Source organism: Gossypium raimondii, chromosome 10 (genome assembly GCF_025698545.1).
Source record: "Gossypium raimondii isolate GPD5lz chromosome 10, ASM2569854v1, whole genome shotgun sequence".
Lineage (NCBI taxonomy): Eukaryota > Viridiplantae > Streptophyta > Magnoliopsida > Malvales > Malvaceae > Gossypium > Gossypium raimondii.
The window spans coordinates 47,128,664-47,140,734 of record NC_068574.1 but is presented as its reverse complement, the minus strand read 5'-3'; positions in this window follow the sequence as shown (position 1 = coordinate 47,140,734).

Below are 12,071 nucleotides of genomic sequence, written 5' to 3'. Positions count from 1 at the left end.
CTGATAATTAATAACATGGCACATATGACAGAAATTTTAAAATAATAAAATTTTAAAAAATTATAATTCTTTCCACAGAGAAAATCAACCTAGACAAATGTTGTCCAAATTCATTTGGATCTGAACAACTATTTGTTCAAGTTCATTCTAAATATTCTTTTTTAGTATTTTTTATATTTTTAATTTTTTAATAATATATCAAGACTGTTTTATTATCATTTTGAAATTATATATATATATTTACAAAATTATATAAATATTATTTCAAGCCAAAATGAATCTAGACAAATGATTGTCCATTTTCAGTTGAATTAGGACACCAAATTGTCCAAATTCATTTCAAACTTGTATTTTAGTACTTTTATATATTTTTATTTTTTCATAAAATATCATATGTTTATATTATTAATTTTAAATTAATAATATATAAAATCTGATTTTTATATAGTTTATAAATTTTCAAATTTTATAAAATCTGAGGTAAAATAATATGTTTTCTAAAATATCTATATCTACTATTTTATGAAAAATTAAAATATATAAAGTTAGTAAAATTTTCTAGAATAAACTAGACATTCTATTGTTTGATTGATTTGCATCCAAACAATCATTTTTCAAGTCCATTCTAACATAAAATAATATTTATAATTTTTGTTTATAAAATCATATATCTTTGAATATTTGATTAGATTTTATATAATTTAAATTTAAAAATAATATAATAATATAAAAAACCATATATGCTATAAAAATTTAATATATACGAATTTATTAAAATCATGTCCGGAATGAATATGGCTATATTCATTCCGATGTGAAATTATATTTATATATTTTTTATAAATTTATATATTTTAAATAGTTTTATTTCAAAACAATAATATACAAATCTAATATTTTATGAAAATAAAAATATAAAATTAATAAAAAATTTTAAAAGAATCTGGACAAATGATTGCTCCAGTTCATTTGTATTTAGGTAACCATTTGTCCAGGTTCAATTTAACATAAAATAATATTTATTTTTATTTTTAAATTTAAATTTCGTTAACATTTTTAGATTTTATATAATTTAAATTTAAAATATAATAAATAAAAATTGGATATATTTTACAAAATTAAAATACATAAAATTATTAAGAAAATAACTGGACTAAATCTGGAGATGTAAAATTACAATTATATTTTTATAAAATTATATATTTTAAATATCATTTAGATTTTTATTTTTATTTTCTAAATAATAATATAAAAACATTATATGTTATAAAACATTAAAATATATAAAAAAACTAAAAACATATCTAAAATGAATTTAACCAAATGATTGTCCAGATTCATTCCCATATGAGAAACAATTTTATAATTTTATAAATTTGATATATTTTAAATATTTTTATTTTTATTTTTATTATATGTTAAAATGTGAGGCTATTATATATCCTCATATTATCTGTCACCAGTGTTACTTTAACAATTGTAACAACTTAAAGTATTAAAATGTAACGGAATTAAAGTTTAAATACTAATTTAATAAAAATAATAATAGTCAGATACAAATCACCAAGTTGGATGACAAAAATATATATTAACCCTTCAATTAATTTTGATTTGGTAGACGGTTTTATCAAGCACTGGTTAAAAATTATTTAATTTCTTTTATTAGATTAAAAATAAATTGGGTTATATATATATATATATATATTAAAATATCATTTTAATCAATATCGTTAAACATCAAATCAGATTGTTAAATTTTCAGTATTACAAGACAAAGGCAACTTTGAACTTTGATTTTTAGTTTATAATTGTTAGAGTTATGCGACTCAAATTCTAAGAGATTGCTTATAAGTTAAGTTAAGCAAAATATATTTTATAAGTTAAGTTAAGCAAAATATATTTTCTTTCTAGAAGATTTAGTATTTATTAGTATAATATATTTAGTATTTATTAGCATAGTTTATTTGACTTACTAATTTAGCCTATAAATAGGTTCTTTTGCAACCTTAGAAAATACACCCATTAGAGATTAGAACTCATAACACATTTAGAGAATTTTGTGTTTACGTTTTGAGGGTTATTTATTTTCAAATTTTCAGAGATTAGTTTTTATTTCCATATTTTGTACTCTTTGTTCTATTGTCATTATAGTAAAATTATTTTTGCCCGCGGTTTTTATCCTCTTTGGAGGAGTTTTTCCACGTTAAATTTGTGTGATCAATTTCTCAATTTATTCCACTATTTCTTTACTTGTTGCTTAATCCGCTCGATTCTAACAAGTGGTATCAGAGCTAGTTCAATTTTTATAGATCAGGCCGTTTAGAGATGGCAGCAACAATGTTTGAAATTGATAAGTTCGATGGTGAGACAATTTTCAATTTGTGGCAAGTTTGGATGATGACAATTCTAGTTCAAACCGGATTGAAAAAGGTTATCGGGAAAAAGGCTGATAATCTAAATCAAATGGAATGGGAAGAGGTTGATGAAAAGGCCTTGTGTACAATCCATTTGTGCCTCACGAATACGGTATTACAGGAGGTATTGATAAAGAAGACATCATCTGCCTTATGGAAAAGGTTAGAAACTCTTTATGCGACTAAGTCTTTAGCTAACCGTTTAGTGTTAAAACAACGTTTATTTACGTTTCGCATGAACGAAGGTGAGCTTCTTAGAGATCACATCAGTCAATTTATTACTCTTTTAAATGATTTAAAGAAAGTTGAGGTTCATATTGACGATGAAGATTAGACTATGCTATTATTGTGCTCTTTACCCTCTTCATACAAGTCTTTCAGGGAGACCCTGATTTATGGTAAAGACAAACTCTTGTTCGAAGATGTGAAGGGTCATTTGTTGAGTAGAGACAAACTCGAGAATGAGTTTGGTTTGGATAGCAAGGTAGATAGGCGAGCTTTCGTTTTGGTAGCATCAAAGAAACGGCAAAAGGTGTCACTATTGTAAAAAGTTAGGTCACGTCAAAGCAGATTGTTATAAATTGTGAAATAAAAGAGCTGTTGAGAGTAACGAGGAAGATGTAGCTAGTGCTAATTTGGCTGATGAAAGCGGTGGTGATTTCTTATTAGTGTCAACAAGCAATAACTCCAAGCTCACGTCCAAGTGGATCCTAGATTCGGGATGTTTTTTCTACATGTGTACCAATAGAGAATGGTTCTCCACATACAGTTCGGTTAAAGGTGGAGTTGTGCGCATGGGAAACGATTCATCTAGTAAGGTAATTGGTATTGGTACTGTTAAAATTAGGGTACATGATGGGACGATTAGGACACTCTCAGATGTCAGGTATGTACTTGATTTACGAAAGAATATCATATCCTCGAGCATTTTAGACTTGAAAGGATGCAGAATCAACATCGAGCCGAGCGACATTAAAGTATCTCGTGGAGCTCTCGTTTTATTAAAAGGTAAAAGAACTGGCAGTCTTTATATTTTGGAAGGTTCTAAAATGACCGGTGAAATCAGACATCCCTCATTCGTTACGAAGTGGAAGTCAACTCGTTTGGAGCGGAGGCAATTTGGTCATAGGAGGGAAAAATGTATGACCGTTTCGTTGAAGAGAGGTTCTCTTTTGGATGTAAGTTTTGAAAAGTTAGGGCACTGTGTTTGTGAAAATTAGACCCAGGTTAGTTTTGATTTGGCAGTGCACAAGTCGAAGGATAGAAGTCTTCCAACTTCTAAGCATAGATTTGACTCAGTTAATTCCCTGCATAGTTCAAGATAGGCCCGTGGCGGGCTTTGGCAAAGATGGCATTGTAAGAATTCATGTTAAGGTGGAGATTGTTAGAGTAAGAGATTGCTTGCAAGTCAAGTTAAACAAAATATATTTTCTTTCTAGAGGATTTAGTATTTATTAGTATAATATATTTAACATTTATTAGCATAGCTTATTTGACCTACTAATTTAGCCTATAAGTAGGTTCTTTTGCAACCTTAGAAATACACCCATTAGAGATTAGAACTCATAACACGTTTAGAGAATTTTGAGTTTACTTTTCGAGGGTTCTTTGTTTTCGAGGTTTAGTTTTTATCTCCATATTTTGACTCTTCGTTCTTTTGCCATTATAGTAAAATTATCTTTGCCTATGATTTTTTATCCTCTTTGGAGGGGTTTTTCTACGTTAAATTTGTGTGTTCAATTTCTTAATTTATTCCGCTATTTTTTTTACTTGATGCTTAATCAGGTCGATCCTAACAATAATCATAAGTGAGAAAAAAAAAAAACAGAACAAAATAAAATATAATTAGAGTGAAATTCTTGGGAAGACTTGGACTATCTAGAAAGCAAGTAGCCCGCTGAAAACGTAATTGAATAATATATAATTATCAAGTTCATATAAAGTTTACTCGACTATTATTGTTTTGTTTCATATGAGGACTTGATTTGGGTTTGTCATTCAAGAACAGTGTTTTACGGAGAAAGAGTTCGTGAAAATTATCATTTACTATTCAGATAACGTTGCTTAACTGAGCTCACCAAATCATAATTTTTATTTTAAAAAGAAATTTATTCTAGAATTACATATTGAATTATTTTTGAGGTTGGATTGAAATTTTATCAATGTTTGTCAAATTACTCCTACTCTCATACTAAAATAATAATTTTGTGCTTCTCAAGTCAATACGACAAAATGCTACTCTAATCTTAAAATAATAAAAGAGTAAACATGGTAAGATTTAGAAAATAAAAATTCAAAAATAATAATTTTGTGCTTCTGAATATTGTTTTAATGATTTAATTTCAGGTTTATGAATTGAATTTTTTGTATTAGATATGGATAGAATTAAAGATCTAGTTGGTGATTCAAGTTTAGAATTTTAGGTTGATTTCTTTGGCCTCCAACTTATCACTTCTTTTCATCTGTTACTACAACCTATTATATATATAGGGTTAATATTAGCATTTGATTCATTCACAATAAAAAAATTAATTCTATAATTATAGGTCAAGTATTGCACTCAATCTCTCCTTTTAAAATTTTTTTATTATTTTTGTATACAGTAATTTCCTATATAACTATATTTTACTGATATATACTAAAAAATTTAATCATCTTAAATTCTTATTATGCATTTATTTTCGATATAATTATAAATTTAATTTTAACATTCACCTCTTTTGTCAATTTGAGTATTATTTTTATGTGAAATTTGGTTGTTTAACCTTTTAAAAGAGTTGAATTTGACTGTCAATCTTTTAAAAAGATCCATTTTTTCTATAACTTTTAAAATTTTGAATTTTTAAAAGTTTTATTTTTAAATATTTATTGACATTATATATAAGACAAATAACATTATATCACTAGAAAATATAAGTCAACATCAATTAGAAAAAATATATAAATATTAAAAACTGATTTTATTATTATATTTTCATGTAAGATGGAAACTGGCGTCTTATTTGATAAGACAGATTACCGAAAAGGCTTAAAAAATAATAAAGTCAATTACCTTCTAGAACTTTCATCGCATGTCATGAGATAAAAAAATCCAGTAAAATCATGACGCGTGAAATTAATGAGTTAAGTTTAAGGGTAAATATATAAATAATCATCCAATTATTGTCATGTTTCTATTTTGGTTACTCAAGCTTAAAATTTTCTATTATAGTTATTAACATTATTGAAATTTAATATTTAGATAAATCATCCGTTAAGTCATTAATGGAGTACTAACTGACCACTTTTCATTAGCATAATAATAAATTTTACCTTTAATGTTCACATATTCTATCAATTTGGTATTAATCTAAAAAATAACAAATTTAATCCTCAACTTTATACATTATGTTAATTTAGTCTTGATTATTAAATTTTCAAATTTAAAATAAAAATTGAAAATATAAAAAATCATTTAAAATTCATCCTACATACAAATTATAAATAAATGAATACCCATTTTTTTCTTAACATTAAATTTATTTATTGAAATAGTTTTATAAATGAATTATTTTAAAAAAACCAACAAACAAGGCATAAATCATATTCAAAGTTTTCCCTTTTTTTTAGTTTTATTGTATAAATAATAATTTATTTATTATACGTTTAGCCTTGTTCCTTAGTCCTCACCAAAATTGCTGAGTGTTGGACACCGTCTTCACCCACAACCATCAACACGAATAACCCTTACTCTGAACTCATCGATTTCCACATCCTCCATCATCATGCCATGGAACTAGGAACTGATTGTGGAGCTATCAGCATGGTCTTCCACTTACTGTATCTCCAAGACCTCATCCTCACTTGTAGATCCCCAATCATGCTCGCCTTTGAACATAACCTCAAACACAACAAACTCGTTCTAAGAAACAACTTAAAGATATCGATTCTTGATGTATATGTTTTACCCAACCTAAAAATGGTGATTGTTGATGTTGAAAAAAGAGAAGAGTTGAATCTGTTTAAGTCTTCTTCATGTGTTTTCCCTTAAATTGTTCATTTGTAAAACTATTATTTAATAAAAAAAATGTTATGTTAGAAAATGAGAAAATAGATATTCATTTATCTTTAAATATTTTTGTAATTTTGTAATTTTTTATTATAAAATCTTATGACTTTTTTATCAAAATGAACTTTTAAATAATTTTTAATTTTGAAGAATCAAAACTAAATTGACATAATGTGCAAAGTTGAGGCTTAAATTTGTTTTGTTTTTTAGAATTAGGACCAAATTGATAGAATCTGTAAATATTGGAGGGCTAAAATTATAATTATGCTAATGAAAAGCAACCAAGGCAGCACTCCTTAGTGATTTATCGGATGAGTGACTAAAATATTAAAATTTAATAACGTTAAAGACTAAAATAAAAATTTTAAACCTAAATAATCAAAACAAAAACACACTAACAGTTAGGTGATTATTTGTATAATTTACTTTAAGTTTAACTTCAATTGCGTTTGTTAAATCATTTGAAAATTTTCAAAAAGAGAAATTTTAACATTAATTTTTTAAATAAACTTGATAATTTTATTAAAATTTTAATTAATACAAAAATTTTAACAAAAAGTGTTGAATAAGATAAGTAGAAAATAACTATTTATCACTTTTAATAGAATGGTAAGTAGATTTTATTTTAATAATAAAATATTTTTGTAAAAATTTAGATATCCAAATTAGTATTTTTAATGTTTATATAAATTATACAAAATAAAATAAAATATTAATATCCATATGATTAAAGGCAAGAAATAAATAATTTTACAAAACATTACTAACTTTTTTTTGGTACTTTGCATATCTATTTTAAAGTCCATGTTTGAGGTTCGTGGTTGTCTGTAACACCCCATAACCTCAAACCGTCACCGAAATTGGGTTACAAGGCATTACCGGATATCTTGGATAATACAATAATTCTTAAATAAATAACAAACATATATAATCATAAATTCATATAAATTCTTACTAATTGACTTCATTCATTCATTTTTAAAAAAAAAAAAATTGAATATAACCCCTTTATAACTATTGAACCTTTCCTGCAAATTTCAAATTGCAACCAATGCATTTATATACTCAATTATACCAAAATACCCTTTATCAAAGTGTACCCAAAATGACATAACACATAATGTTTCTATTCTAAACTAAACATTTCCAACTCAAGCCATATCACATAGCTTGATCAAAACCCAAAATTCATACCAAAAACTAACTATACATGCCATATTTACATTAATTGCATAAGGTCCAAAAGTACCGAAAATCGTTTTGATAGTGTGATAGCAAATCTCCGACCTCGCCCGAAATCGAGCTAGCTTCCGGAATCTATCGAACATAAGAAAATGAATGAAGTAAGCGTTAAGCTTAGTAAGCCATATAATATAGAATTAAAATTTACCAATTTAACATTTAAGCATTAAAACAATTAAAAACAACTCATTTGTCCACAAAGTCTATTCACATCACCATCCACGAGTTAGTCATATAGCTAAATATATCATGTCATCCCTATAATTCATATATTCATAAAACAACAATCCATGTAAATCATGTATTTCATGTAACTTTTAAATCATGTAAAATATAACATTTATATCAATTCTTTCCTATTCGTATAACCTGTAATTCATCAGTAATAACAGAAATTTATCCGTATCAACCGTAACTTATACATATCAACTGTAGTTCATCCATATAATTACATAGCTTATTCATATAATCAGTAACAATAATTATGCTCGTTGAACCTATTAGAACATCGAGGGATACACGGGTGATACACTATAAGTGTATTTATCAGAAATTCATCAATTCATTGTCATTTTCGCTCTTTCGAGCCATGATTAGTAAGCTCATTTCGAGCTGATAAACGATAAACTCTATCGAGCTGAAACGGTAAGCTCCATAGAGCTGAAACGGTACGCTCATACGAGTTGTGGTGAGTCCGCAACAAATGCAGGAGCTCGACCAAACGGTAACCCTAGTGACAAGTCACTCGTATCCAATGATTTTCTAAAGTTCAAAAGGGCTCGGTTTTAACCAATTTCATCAATTAAGCAATGAAAAATCAATAACTCAATTTCTTAATTCATATGTATATATATATCTAATATAATTTAGTACATACATTTAAATACTCAAAATTTCATATTCAGTGCCTATTATCATACCAAAACAATATAATGTATATAGTATTTATAACATTTCATTTGCATTTATGTAAACAGTAATATAATAGTATACCGTAATTTAAAATTCAAATAGATTATTCATTCAACTTACATACATTCAGTTTTGGACAATTACAGTTATTTAATAATTCAATTCTAGCTATACGAACTTACCTTGTATTTGCTCGAATACTTTCGTCTACCTGTCTAACTTTTGTTTCCCCCGATCAAGTTCCGAAATTTGTTTATCTTGATCTATATAAATTTAAATTTTCCGAAATTTGTTTATCTTGATCTATATAAATTTAAATTTAACTCATTTATTCACCAAATCAATCAATTCAATCCATATAAATATATTTTGACATTTTTACAAAATAGCCCTCATATTTTCACATTTTGACACTTTAGTTCCTAATTCACAAATACACAAAATATATGAAATTTCTTTATACGTATTCTTAGTGAATACTATATATCTTCTAATCAGCCCACATTTTCATTTATTTCACATTTCTAACATAATGTTTCTATTTTTTAATTAAATCCCTAATGCTCATTTTTGTCAAAATTTACTTTATAAAACTTATATATATTTCAATACCCATCAATAATCTAGCATAATACTTCAAAATATACTAGTATTCAACAATGACACATTTCAAAATCATTAAAATTTTCAGAAATTGAGGTACGGGCTAGCTAGAAAACAAAGCAATGATCTCAAAAATATAAAAATTATTAAAAACGGAATAAAAACCATACCCTAATTGAGAATCTAAGCTTGGCCGAATGTAAAAGCCATGACTTTGGCTTTCTAAACTTCAAAATCGTGCAGAAAGAAAATGGCTGCCACTTTCTGTTTTGTTTTTTTTTTTTACTTTAATTCAATATTAATAACCATTTTACCAAATTAACCTTAATGAAATAAAAGCATAATTCACATATTTTAAGGTCAGTTATAACCAGCACCACTATCATTGGTCCAATAACATAATAAGGACCTCTCATTCAATTTATCAGCAAATAAATACTCTTAACTTATAGCATGCTACTTTTACATTTTACACGATTAAGTCTTTTTTATCAAATTAAGTATTTAAACGATAAAATTTCTTAATGAAATTTTTATACTATAATTCCATCATGCTGTAAAACTTATTAAAAATAATATAATAAATATTTTTACTCAGTTAAGTGGTCCCGAAACCACTGTTTCGATCAGACTCAAAAACGGGTTGTTACATTGTCCCTCTCAACAATGTCATCCCCAATGTTTGAATGTACGTTCTCCCCTTATGAGTGTAATGTACCTTACCATTGCACCTTACCACTTTGTTAACTATGTCTTAGATTTTTTTATTATTTCAAAATTATGTAATATGTTAGTTGCTACTTAGGTGGAGTTTGTTTCTACTTAGTTGGTTGATTAGTTCCTTTTTTGGTACATTTAGTCCCTATTTTATTTGTTTTCTTTTCGTTATTTCATTTTTTAAATGTACCCTAGAAAAGAGTTGAATGTTATGAAATAAATGCAATCAAGTTTTCTTCTCTTTTGTGCCTACTAAGTGTTTGCTGAATTTTCTCTTTAAGGATTTTTTTTTCTCGTGCTTTTGTTTTCAAATTCAAACTTAATATTTGGTATCAAAGTCAGTTTGAATGAAAACAACTTGTTAGGGAAATGATGACATCTTAAGCAACATTTTTCCAATCATTCATTCCTCGTTTTAATGGTTATTATGATCATCGGTGCATGCTGATGAAAAATTTTTGAGGTCCAAGGAGTAGTGGAATGTTGTTGATTCAAGTATAGTAGAACTAGCAACTAGAGCAGTGTTGACACAACAACAAAAGGAAAAACTTGACACTTTAAAGTTGAAGGATCTCAAAGAAAAATATTATCTGGCAGCTTTTAACTTAAAAATAATATAAATATCGAGTATTTGATCACTAATTGAGTGAATTTTGATTATATTTAAATAATGGGAATCATTTAATGAAGAAAGTGATTTTATGATATTTTGTATTAAATTTATGCATAACTTAATTATTTTTGGCTACTTATTGATCTTGACATTATTTAATGCAGTTAGACCAAGAAAATTAAGCATGATTTATTCATAAAATAACGTTACATGGACATACCCAAATTCACTCTACATGGACAACAAACACATGTAAAATGGGTCATGAAGAGGTTGTTTTTGATCCAATTGAAAATGGACCAATTGATGGACAAGTCTAGTAAGCAATTGGGTCACCAAACCGTCCAAACAAGGGAGAACAAACCCAAATTCGGCAAAGGCATTTGGACTACTAAGAAATTCATTTTTGGGAGATTCACTAGAGGTCCCTGCACTTGCAAACAAATCAGAAAATGGCACACAAACTTTGGCCCAGAAACCGTCCACCCCTTGCTTGATTCAAGCATGATATAATGCAGAAATCAAGCAACCAAACAACTCCCTCTTCCAATATATGTGGCTGGCCAAGCAAACGAGTAACTAGGGGGATTTTTCAGACTATCTTTAGTAAACTCATCCACTAACCTTCACTATAAATATACACCTTCATTCCCCATTTCAAATCGTCCCTCATCCCTCACCTAACATTCATCATTCATTTTCTCTTATCATTCAGTAACCTCTCATTTCTCTCATTCATAAACCTCCATTTCCCCCTTCATTTAGTTAGCAATTCCTTGAGAAAATTCTCTCTTGGTTGGCCACCTTGAGGTGCATCTTGTGAAGGAGAAATTAGGAGGATTGGAGGAAGCCACCACAATCAATTCTAGAGGATTTCCAAAATTATTCTGAGTGTTTTCTTCCTTAATCTTTATTGTTGTTCTTGTTATTCAACATGTTTGATGTTTGCTTTAATGTTTTTTCAGTAACAATGGTAGCCTAATTTTGTTTAGCTAGGATGATTGCATCAATTCAATAAAGTTTATTTAAATCATGTTATGATGTGTTGTGCTCAGTCGATCATGTTTTGAATTAATCTCAAGCATGTATTTCATTCATACGTGATTGGGTGCATCGGAATTAGCGGAGCGATCCTAACCAGAAGACGACTAATGGACACAACAGTTCAAAAGTGCTTTCTTAATTTAGATCCTAACCCGACTAAATTAAAGGTTCATAATAACTTTAATGAGCTCTATTATCTTGCATAGTTTTTAAGTTTATGTGATTAAATTGTTTGAAACCTAACCCATCCCTGTTACTTCACATGGATTCTAAGAAATCCTTAGTTTAATATGATCAGTAAAATACATGTTTTACTAAGTAAAATATTTTGAAATGACTTAATTTGGTTTTAAACTCATGAAAGATTGAGTTGCCATGAAATATTTTCTGAAAGATTATTAACATGATGAAAATGAACTAAGTTAATTGATGTGATTATTCTAGCCTATTCATGTTGTTGTTGTTGTAATCTTGTGAA